The sequence below is a fragment of the Taudactylus pleione genome, unplaced genomic scaffold (genome assembly GCF_031769625.1).
Source record: "Taudactylus pleione unplaced genomic scaffold, aTauple2 ptg001312l, whole genome shotgun sequence".
Lineage (NCBI taxonomy): Eukaryota > Metazoa > Chordata > Amphibia > Anura > Myobatrachidae > Taudactylus > Taudactylus pleione.
The window spans coordinates 41995-52362 of NW_028285712.1; the positions used below are offsets into that span (position 1 = coordinate 41995).

At 41.5% G+C, this 10368-nt stretch overlaps 1 pseudogene; it reads left to right on the forward strand.

The window, feature by feature from the left end:
* Positions 1 to 10368, forward strand: part of LOC148443287 (uncharacterized) — a 223309-nt pseudogene that overhangs the window by 33508 nt on the left and 179433 nt on the right.

Consider the following 10368-nt stretch of genomic DNA (forward strand, 5'->3'; position numbering starts at 1 on the left):
TCAGAAACAGAAAGTAAATAATATAGTTATTTACTTTGCTTTAAAAATGTTTGAACATTATACATAAAATTATTAAATGATTTAAAAAAAAAATATATATATATATATATATACAGGAGAAGAGAGAAAGAGAAGAATTTCTTTTGTTGAGGAAGAACATGACAGCGAAAGTGAACCAAGGACAGCGGACAGGGCAATAACCACGTTGGACACAGGTATGCATGTTTAACCAAAATGTACAATGTATTTACTTAGTAGAGACATTGAATAATTATTGATTATAATTAATTTTTAAGCTATAAAATTTAAAGCAGTGTTTTGTCCATTATGGTTGTGCTTGAAATAGTCAGTCAGAATTACAATGCAAACATTACTACACATTTTGGTCGATATTATATGCCTCGCCCTCTCATTACTCTAACCCTCATTACCTAGTGATAGAGCCTAAAATCTCACCTAGTAAGTACACTTAATCTAACACTCACCATACCCTATACCTAACCCTGTTCCTTAGTGCCTAAATCCAACCCTATCCCCAACTACATTAGTTAATTGGAGTGGGGAACATTTACTACATTTACATTTTAGAGAGTTCATTCACGAGTTTAAGACCCCCCCTACAAAACAGATCGAGCTGTCGATCAACATCGACAGCCATCCCGTTTTGTAGCGAGCCCCAGAATGAGTGAATTCTCACTCGCTCCGGGGCTCGTGCACGTGCATTGCACATGCCGTGCGTGTGCAATGGCCAACCATCAACCCGCTTGCGAACACTATGTGCTTGCGAGCAGGTCTAAATCAGGCCCTCTGTCCCTTAGTGCCTAAATCCAACCCTACCCCAACTACATTAGTTAATTGGAGTGGGGAGCATTTATTTTTAGAAAGTTCATTCACAAGTTAAAGAAAACTGCACTCTGGGTATATGTATAAATTGGACATAAATATGTAAAAACTGAATGATATGGTTAACTTTTCATCTTCATAGTGGTTAGTTCATCCAAAACAAGACAGATGTTCTATTCCCATAAAAGTATCTTTCATTGCTGAGAGAATTTTGTCATTTAAAGACTTGTGGATAAAATGTAACTGTGAAACGGGGAAGCTGTGCACTCGAACACTTTGCTCCAAATGTACTAAGCTCTGGAAAGTGATTAACTGGACCGAGATAAACGACAGCCAATAAGCTCCTAACTATCATTTTTCTAACACAGCCTGAAACATGACAGTTAGCAGCTGAGTTGTTGGCTGTTTATCACTTTCCAGTGTATAACTTTTCACAGCTTAGTACATCTGTCCCTCAGGGACAAGCGCAGGGAGAATAGTAATCTTGTTTACTATGAAATGATTGCAGCATGATGCAAGATTATATAATATACTGGACTTCAACTAAGGTACAGGAATATACTGTTTTCTTATTCTCAGTAGATTGTAAAAGTGTATGAGAACTCCTGTTATCTGTTGTGCTTACACCCAGCAGTATATTTTTTTTAATGAACATTTATAATTAACTCTGGTGAATATCCACAATATTTTTGGGAAATCACAAAGCTGTCTCATCAATGAAAAAGACTTATGGAAATAAACATCTAGACTATACGTGAGTTCAGTACACATTTGTTTAAATTAAACTTAAAATACCTGAGAACACCTATTGCATAGTGAGTGGAGTACACAACTTTTTTATTCATCCAATCTTCACTGTGGGATTCTGCAAGAACTGATGATTACATAAAGGGAATCTGATTTAGTACATATTTAGTACACACTCCACTAGTGATTTTTCTTGGGCTATCAATACTCATAACAGAATATAATTTTATGACATTGGTAAAACATTAATATGTTGGAAGCTTAAAGGAAAAAACACAGGTATATCTGTTTCTAAACTAATCAAAGACTAAGTTTCTTTCATTGTACTGTTCTACATCAACATTATCACTACATACCGTTGTTATAATGTAATGTTATTAAATTTTAATATTTTAAAATTGTTTATTTTTTCTATTAATCAACATAAAAAAATTTGTTTTTTTACATTAAAATATATATATATATCTATATAATTGTTTTTTATAATTGCAGGAGAATAAAGTACAATAGAGAGTAACATAGATACTGCATCTGGAGGACCATCCTCACCAAACTTGCAATCAAATGAAGAAAATGCACCTCAAAGAGAGATTATTGGTAAGGACCCAAAAAATATTATACATAAAAAAAAATTAAAAAGTTTAAATTTTTTAATATCTTTATTTTTATTTACAAAACTTTAACTTTGTTATATTAATAATGCAATAATAGAGCATCGTGAATGGATGGAACAGAAAACATGAGAACACGAATGGTTTGAACAAAGGAGAAGATCGGGAACGGTTTGAACAAAGGAGAAGAGAAGATCGGGATTGGATAGAAGAACAAAGGACAGAAGATCGGGAAAGGATGGGACGACATTTTAACAGCCTAGCGCAGAGCATGAACCAAATTTCAAATATACAGCTAAATCACTCATGCAGTTGGGAAACGGTAGGCCAGTACTTCGTCAAATGACTACGATTGATGTGCTTTTTAGTCGTCTCCAACAGATGGACAGCCACTTTAACCATATGGTAATGTGGCAGCATCAAGGCAACACAAACACAAGATTGATTGCCAACCAACTGTAGCTGTTGACGGACAATATAAAAATAAGACCCTCTGAAGTAGATCCACATCTATTGTATTGTATTGTATTTATTGTTGTCATCAGCAAAACAAGTTTGACAGACGAAATTACATTGCACTTTTTAAAAAAAAAACAGTGAATAGCAATCCATGGTAAAGGTTATCACAAACAATTTCACGAAAATAATAAAATTAAATTAACTAAAGAGATACATTTATAGCATTCAGCATGCGCACAGCAGATGGAAGAAAACTAACCCTCAAGCGACTCCTACGTGCCCGAAGTACTCTGAACCGTTTTAAAAATGAGAGCTTATCAAAAGATTCATGAAATGGATGGCTTGGATCCGATATGATACCTTTGGTTCTCTTTAGAACCCTAAGCCCATAAACATCATGAATAGTTGGCAACTGCACGCCAATGATTTTGCTGGCAGCCCTAACAACCCGTTCCAGTGCACTTCTTTCACTCGCTGTGCAGTTGCCATACCAGATAATGATACCAAACGTCAGAATGCTCTCAATTGAGCATCTGTAAAAGTTTAGCATAGTTACTTTGCTAACTCCCGAGGCCCTCAAACGTCTTAGGAAAAACAAACGCTGTTGCGCCTTTTTAATTAGGGACAGTGTATTTAAAGACCATGTCAAATCTGCCGCAACCTGGATACCCAGAAATTTAAAAGACTCGACTGTATCAACATCCTGGTTGTTAATAGACACTGGCAATTTCTGCTCTAAACATCTCCTACGAAAATCAATTACCAGTTCTTTTGTCTTGTCGCCATTTAGGAGCAAGTGATTATCACCACTCCAAGAAACCAAATTTTTGATCTCTTTCCTATAATGGGACTCATCGTTCCCGCTAATTAACCCAACGACTGCAATATCATCAGCAAATTTGATGATTTTCACAGAATCAGAAGTCGACACGCAGTCGTGGGTAAATAGCGAGTATAATAGGGGGCTGAGAACACAACCCTGAGGAACACCAGTCTTAATCAACACTTCCCCCGACACAGCACCTCCAATTCTAACTACTTGTGGTCTATCAGTTAAAAAGTTTAAAACCCAGTTACAAATAGACCCACTTAACCCCAAGTCAAACAACTTAGATGTTAGTGAGACGGGAATGACCGTATTAAAAGCAGAACTAAAATCAACAAAGAGTATCCGAACATAAGAATCCCTCACTTCCAAATGAGCTAAAATAGAGTGAAGTGCTGCAAGTACCGCATCATCAGTGCAACGATTTTTCCTATATGCAAACTGAAAAGGATCAAAATCTGCTGGGAAAAAAGATTGAATATGTCCTAATACCAGCCTTTCAAAGCATTTCATTATCAATGAAGTTAGTGCAATTGGGCGATAATCATTAAGGCATTTTACTACCCCCTTTTTTGGAACTGGAACAATATTTGCCTTCTTAAAACATCTCGGCACTACACAATTAAAAAGGGACAAATTAAATAAGACCGTTAATATCCAACTTAACTGGTCTGCACACCCCTTGAGGACTTTACCGCTAATCCCATCCGGGCCGGCTGATTTACACAAATCAACCCGACGTAGACATTTAATCACATCATACTCCTCCAACATAAGAGGAGACTCCCCCACCCGGGGAATTTGGGGCGTAACAGAAAAACTATTCTCTTGATCAAACCTAGAGTAGAACAGGTTCAAATCTTCAGCTAATAGATTATTGTCATTGCTAATCACCTCCTTTTTTATTTTACAACCAGTAATATCCTGGATCATCTGCCACAGGCTTCTCGGATTCCTGTTATCATGACTTCTAGCTTCAATCTTTGCGGAGTAACTAATTTTAGCCCTCCTAATACCTTTCCGCAATTCACACCTGGAAGATTTCAACATTTCTAAATCACCAGATTTAAACGCTCTATCACGAGCCTTGAGTAGAGATCGAACTTCCCCGTTCAACCAAGGCTTCACGTTGGGAAATATTTTAATACTCTTTGTTACTGTAACACTATCTGTACAGCAACCGATGTAACCTAATACCAATGATGCTAGAGAGTCAATATCTATATCGCCATTTACCCTACTCTCATCAATAAACAAATCCCAGTTTGTGAATTCCAACATATCCTGTAATCTAATCAGTGCATCCTCCCGCCATATAGTTACCAGACGTCTGACCGGTCGCACTCTCCTAACTAATGACCTGTAAACAGGTATGAGAAACAGGGACATGTGATCGGATCTGCCAATATGGGGGCAAACAACAGTTTCATAAGCTGACTTGAGGTTTGTATACACCTGGTCCAAGGTACGCATGCCCCTAGTTGGAGCCGATACATTTTTATATAACTTAGGCAATACTTTCCTCAGGTCAGGTTGAAATCACCTGCTATAATAAAAACTGCCTCAACATACACAGATTGTAATTTCGCAATTTTCTCATAAAGAATTCCCAGGGCAATTGTCACATTAGCCTGAGGGGGAATATAAACGGCAATGATAATTGCCACCGAAACTTCTCTGGGCAAATAAAAGGGTCTACATTTGACAGACAGATATTCAATATCCACTGAGCAATGATTACCAATACAGATAGCATCAATACACCAGGTACGCAGGACATACAAACACAGCCCCCCACCCCTACTTTTCCCTGATGAAGAAGTTCTGTCTGCTCTGAACAGAATCCTGTTTCCAAAAGAGACCGCAGTATCCAGAACTAAGTCATTTAGCCAAGTCTCGGTAAAAATTAATACAGAGCAGGACTCCAGATGCTTCATGTATGAAAGAACTACATGTAATTCGTCCAGTTTACTAGTCAGGGACTGAACATTTGCTAGAAATAAGCTAGGCAAAGGGGGTTTGATAAAACATAAATTGAGCCTGGCTCTAGTACCAGCTCGTTTACCCCTTTTTTGCCTCCTCTCCCTCCTCCGATGCCTCTTCCAACCCTGCCTGCATCTCCAGGGATAACCGAGTCTCCAGAAATGCCCCCCTCCAGAGCGCTGCCCACCCCCATAATCTCTACTTCCATTGCCGTGCACATGGCTCTTCTCACAACTCCAGTCTCCAGACCAGCCACCACTCACCACCCCAGCTGCGACAGACCCATCCAGGGCCGCCACGCTTGCAGGCACAGTAACTCCAGGGGCAGCAGACACACAGGCTCCAGAAGCGGCAGCAATCCCAGCCACCCCCGCTCCACCCACAATGCCTGTGGCTGAGGGGTTACCCGGGGCTGTCCCTCCCTCAGAAACCTGCACAGCCTCTGCGCCGGACCCAACAGCTCCCGCAAGCGGCTCCACTCCACCAGCTCCGGAACCTGCCACTCCACTCCAAACTCCAGTCAGGCGGAGACCAAGGAGCACCTCGCGGGGGTATGTGATCCCACACCGGCCGCCGTCACCACACAGGACTCCGACAAGCAGGAACAACCACACCACATCCGGAGCGTGCAACACACGGACACCCGGACCATAGGAATCGCCATCACCGGCACCAACGGTAAGTGCAGCCGCAGCGTATACACGCGCCGCCATTGCCATTGTATCCATTGTATATATATATACACACACATATATGCATATGTATACAAACTGATCAGGTTGCAATGCCATCAACATACAGTGTAGTCCAGCAAATGCATGAAGAAAATAGAGAGCTTCAGATGAGGATGGAAATGGAACGGATGCAATTCTCAAGCCAGGAAGAACAGGACCCGGAACCAAGAACTGATGAACCATGATTTATAAAGGTAAAATAGATATTTGATTGTAACCCTATAAATGTATTGATTTATTTTTTGCCGGGGGCTGAGGATGTGTTTTGTTACACTCCTTTTATTTTTTGGGGGTAAAAGATGTTTTTTTGGGCGGTATATTTTTTTGGAGTTAGACTGGGCGTAAGGGGTCTGCATCCTACTTTGGTGCGCAGGACCCTGTGATGACAGCATGAGGATATCGGGCTGAGAGTAGGACTTGGGGACAAGGTGCTGGTTGTTTTTTCTTTCGGGAAGATTGAAGTTTCATGCCATGTTTGTTTTCCTCCGCCATTGTGTCCAGGAGAAGCGGGGCGGTATGAAGGGACCAGCCTGCCACTAGACGGGGAGGAACCAATGAGGCTGGCATAGAGCTGAAAAGGCGGTGGGCAGACGGTAAGCGCAAAGATTCTCTGGGGCTTCCCCCACAACATTTTGTTTTAAGATAAAGTAATACTTGAATAAAAAAGGGATAGTCATCATCCCAGCTTAAGGGATGCTCACTGTAATTACCATTACTAGAATACAAACAGTGGCCCTAATTCTACAAGTAACACAAGTGCAACTCTGCAGTCAGATGATTCTTGCATTCTTCGTATATACATCTTAGTTACAGTGTGTATGCAAACTAGTCACTAAAATAGGGAATGCGATTGCAATGTATACACAGGCCCACCTGGAAGTGATTGACACCAAGTATCATTGGTGGGTGGTGTGGGAGTGTGGTCAAGCAAGTGCAGGCGTGTCACTGTATATGAATAAAGTTGCAGGGGTATGTATAATTTATCCATTGCAAACCTATATGCAGCCTGAGCAATCACTGTGTGAAGGGGGAGGATTTATGTTGTGCTGCGTCTCTAAGTATTGAGCTGCGAGTGTATTGTGATGGCATTCATTTCAAAAACTTTTCAGCGTGTGCAGGATTGCTATCCGTGCTGAATCAAGCCCAGTGTCAGCTTCCCAGCTACAGAATGCAAAATGTAGGCATGCAGAAGGTAAGTTTCAGAGGTTAAGGGAGTGTTAGGTCTAGGCACAACCGGTGCGTTAGTGTTAAGTTGCGGGAGGGGGATTTTAGGTTGAGGCACCACCAAGAGGGACTTGGGGTTAGGCACCACAGTGGGGGAGGTTAGGTACCATAGGGGGGAGGTTAGGCACCACTAAGGGAGGGTTCCAGTTAGGGGTTGGGGGAGAAGGGGAGGGTTAGTATACTTACCATGCCCAGTCAGGATCTTCAGAGTTTGTGATTGCAACGTCAGTATTTAGTGAGATACTTACCAGCCGTCAGAATTTCATACACAAAGCTATAGAAAATAGTTGGCTAAATATTTATTATACGAAAGAAGAACTGTTTCAATAATTTAGGACTGTGTGTTATTGATTTAAATAACATATTGGAGTATAGTTAGATTTTAATCTTATTTTTTTTCATAGCTAATAGAGGAATTTGAACTAGTGAAAATGGATTTAAAAAATACAAGTCAATAAATAAAAAACATTTATACAAATACAATAACAAAATTATACAAAGAAAAACATATAATGTATTGTTTAATTTGTCTTAAGCAAAGTATTTCTTTTTTTATTTGCATGAATAAGAAATAATGTATATTTCATATTTTTTAGCTTGTAAATGTTAAACTAAAATTTTATGTTGATTTGCTAAATTTATGTTGATTTGCTTTGTGAATAAAACATGGCTTGCATTATTTTTTTAACTTTAAATAAATAATAATAAACATAACTTTATTGTATTTTTATCAAAATATGTAATATCGACTTGCCATATAAAATTAAACATGCGTGTGTTTGTGTATACACAAATGCAGGTCCGTTTATAGGGGCAGGCGACCCATGCAATTGCCTAGGGCGCTCCGCTCCTACCCCTGCTTACAGGAACGCTGGCCTCTGAAGCTACCGAAGGCTAAAGAAGCATTTACTTCAGAGAACAGCAGCGTTCCCAGTAGTGCACTGCGAGGGTGAAATCATTGTTACCCACGCGGTGCAGAGCCTACCCTGCACACCCGATGGATAAAGTTAGATCAAGTCAGAGGCGCAAGGCAGCAGCAGCAGTAGAGACGCTCGGAGGCTGGAGAAGACAAAGTGGTCAGGTAAGTTATACTAAGTAGGCTGGGGGCGCAGCATACGGGGCACTACTATATGTGATAAAAACAACAGGGGACAATGCATAAGTGGCACTGCAAAAGGGTCAAAGCTACAGGAGGCACTGCATAAGGGCCAAAGATATAGGAGGCACTGCATAAGGGCCACAAAAATGGGAGGCACTGCATAAGGGGCATAAATACAGGAGGCACTGCATAAGGGCCACAAATACAGGAGGCGCTGCATAAGGGCCACAAATACAGGAGGCGCTGCATAAGGGCCACAAATACAGGAGGCGCTGCATAAGGGCCACAAATACACGGGGGCACTATTGCCTGAGAGCCATTGGGGGAGGCCGCCTGTGAGCTGTAGGGTTGGAATGGTAAGGGAGGGGGCTGGAGTGACACATGGAGGAGCTGAAGTGTGTATTAGGTGAACTTTGCTCTTTCAATGTATTTTATGTGGTTCTGGATTTCAAAACGTTTAATTTACCTGCTGTTAAATTTTTTTGGGCTGAGCGACGGCTTCCACAATTGCAATATTGGACTCCGCCAGGGATAAAGAAGGCACTGGGACATGCTATCGATGGGTCATGGAGTGCACCATTATCTGGGGGGGGGAGGAGAGAGAGAGAGAGAGAGAGGTATTAAAAATGCCCACAGCAGAAAAGCAGGCCTACTACATATTTGCTTCTAAAGCTAGAGGCATGACTAAAGACAGACATCTATATTCAAAGGTCTGTCTAGATCTAGATGCCAGAACCCCGACGGATGGCTTCCAAAATGCAGGTTAGCAAAACTATAGTAGCTGTTAGCTATGGGGGGAGGGTTAGTTTTAGGCCCCGCATGAGGTTTAAGATTAGGCTAGGGGAAGGGGGGGGATGATGTTTAGACATCTCCCTTGTAGGATTAGGATACGTATCCCGTATACACAGTATGTGAGGATATTCCCGAGTCAGCGCCGCTCACACCGCAGTCGGGTCTGCATAGACCCGGCTTTTGCGGAGTGAAAGTGGTCGCTTGGAGATGACGTCATCTCCAAGCGCCACTGAAGCCGGACCAATCGGCCGGCTAACTGCGCACTCGAGGTCATCGTGACCCGGAGTGCGCTGTTCTCACAGCAGGGTTTCACGGGCTACGCCCGTGTTAAACCCTGCTAGTTAACTGGGTTGGATTGCCGGGTCACTCGACCCGGCGATCCAACCCTCTCCCCTTTTACACCAGGGAGCTGCCCGGGTTAACCCTTCAAAAACCCGGGTTTTAGCTCCGGTGTAAAAGGGGTATTACTTGCCCTCTACTAAGGGACAGGTATGGCCGTTGTAAACGGGATGGCCGGCTATTTTTAGATGGTATATGAAGGCAGAACTCGCGCATTAGCCTGGGGTTAGCCATCTACATTGCCGTCTGTTCCATGGCGGATCTGGACAATTACGGGACTTAGCGAGACTCCTCTGACTGATGTGACTTCTTGGTTGGCTTTTGTCGGTATTGTGACAGTGAAGGGAGATTGTTTACTTGTCAGTATTGTGATCGGTATTGTCATAGTTATGGATGTTTATATGGGAAATGGGCTTCAGACTGCACACCTTGAACATATATATATATATATATATATATATATATATATATATATATATATATAATTGGACGTACTACCTGTGGAGACAATTGATATATGCACAAAAAAAAGAAGTACAGGTGCTCAACTCCAAATTAACTGATTGTATATAAATAAATACATTTTTGCAATGAATAGATGTTTTTGGCATAATCTTGGCCAAGGTTATGGGCCTATCCACCGCTGCCAGGTAGGTCCCTAACATACTAGGATTCAAATCCAGAGCGCAGGACATCCCCAAACTGGCCCAG